A 1,866-nucleotide genomic window follows, 5' to 3' on the forward strand; every position below is an offset into this window, starting at 1 on the left:
ACAGAGATCCGCCTGCCTCTGCCTCCCGAGTGCTGGGATTAAAGGCGTGCACCACCACCGCCCGGCTTGTGCTGGGACTCTTTAGTGTGCCACTGTTACCTGGCTCCATAGGTTTTCTTGGCCATTTCAACTGAAAGAACAATAGGCTTTGGAAATAATGTATTTGGTGTAAATCATAGGCTGACTACTAGCAGATGTTGACTTCTAAGGGATCTTCATCTTGAGCTTTCCTATCTAGAAGACAGGGGTAATAAAACCCAGCTCACTAGGTTGCTGTAAGAATATGAGCTAATATGGGAATCTTATGGCAACTGTTTTCTTCCGACCTAATGTCTTCCTTACATAATACTACAGAGCAATGGATATCGCAAGGAGCACAACCTGCTGGTCACTGACCAGCTACTAGCTACACTGACAGCCTCTTCTCTAAACTTAAGTAGACTACAAGCGTAGTAATTTTCAGAAATGTTAAGTTCTGGCCACGACCGAAAGCTCACACTCACCTTCTTGCAGTTGTCCTGGCCTCTGTTCTCCCGGCTTTGAGACTCTTCCTACCAGCTTTGCCTGTAGCTAGGCCCCAGCAGCTTGACAGAGTCCGATGAGGTCTCCCCCATGCCACAAAGCATTGCAACCTCTGCTCCTATGGTTCCACTTCTCCACCTTCATCCCATGGCTCTTCCGCTTCTCCATCTGCTCAGTTGACTTTTTTTTTGTCTCGTCTTCTTTCTTCTACCTTCATCCCCCATCACTCTCACCTTTTGCCTTTATTTATGTCCCTTAGATTTCAACTCAAAGAACATTCAACTACGAGGCTTTCTGGCCGGGCTGTGGTGCTGCACACCTTTGACTGCAACACTTGAAAGGCAGAGGCAGGCAGATCTATGAGAGTTTGAGGGCAGCCTGGTCTACAGAGTGACCAGCGTAGTTACAAACCCGTCTCGAAAAACCAAATCCAAAACCAAAATAATAATAATAAAATCATCATCATAATAATAATAATAAAAGGCTTTCTGCACCATTCTGTTAAAAGTGATGTCTTAATACTGCAGTTCAGCAAGCATCACTTCAGTCCATCTACTTCCTCCCTCCAGAAGGTACCTTCTCTCGCTGACAGTTGGCAATCTGACTCCTACAACAGTGCCTTACACATAGCAGCCAAAAATGCATGTTAGATTAGTGCCTGAGAGAATCTCCTGTCTCAGGCTGCAGAGATGGCTCAGAGGTTAAGAGCAAGCACTGACCGCTCTTCCAGTGGTCCTGAGTTCAATTCCCAGTAACCACATGGTGGCTCACGACCATCTGTAATGAGATCTGGTGCCAAGGTATATATGCAGACAGAACACTGTATACATAATAAATAAATATTTTAAAAAATCCTGTCTCAGCTGGGTGGTGACTTCTCACGCCTTTAATCTCAGAGCTCAGGAGGCAGAGGCAGGTGGATCTCTGTGAGCTAGAGGTCAGCCTGGTCTACAGAGTGAGTTCAAGGACAGGCTCCAGAGCTACAGAGAAACTCCTGTCTCTGCCTTCAGCTGCTCTATGTTTTACACCATGTGACTCTGCTTACCTTAGCCACTGCTGAATGAACTGAAGTAGCATAGGGAGCTGTCACAGATTAGCCAGTGACCTAAGAGTTATGGATCCTGATGTAAGGAAATTAGGTTGACTGCAGCATGTAATGATGCACAAATTTAGTCCCAGCACGTGGAAGGCTGAGGCGGGCAGAACTCTCTGAGTTTAAGGACAACCTATTCTACATAAAGTGTTCCAGGACAACCTGGGCTAATTGCGAGGAAAAGAGAGAGGGGGGAAGTGGAGGAAAAGGGGAGAGGAGGGGAGAGGAGAGGAGAGGAAAGGAGAGGAGGG

Source organism: Microtus ochrogaster, chromosome 7, assembly GCF_000317375.1.
Source record: "Microtus ochrogaster isolate Prairie Vole_2 chromosome 7, MicOch1.0, whole genome shotgun sequence".
NCBI lineage: Eukaryota > Metazoa > Chordata > Mammalia > Rodentia > Cricetidae > Microtus > Microtus ochrogaster.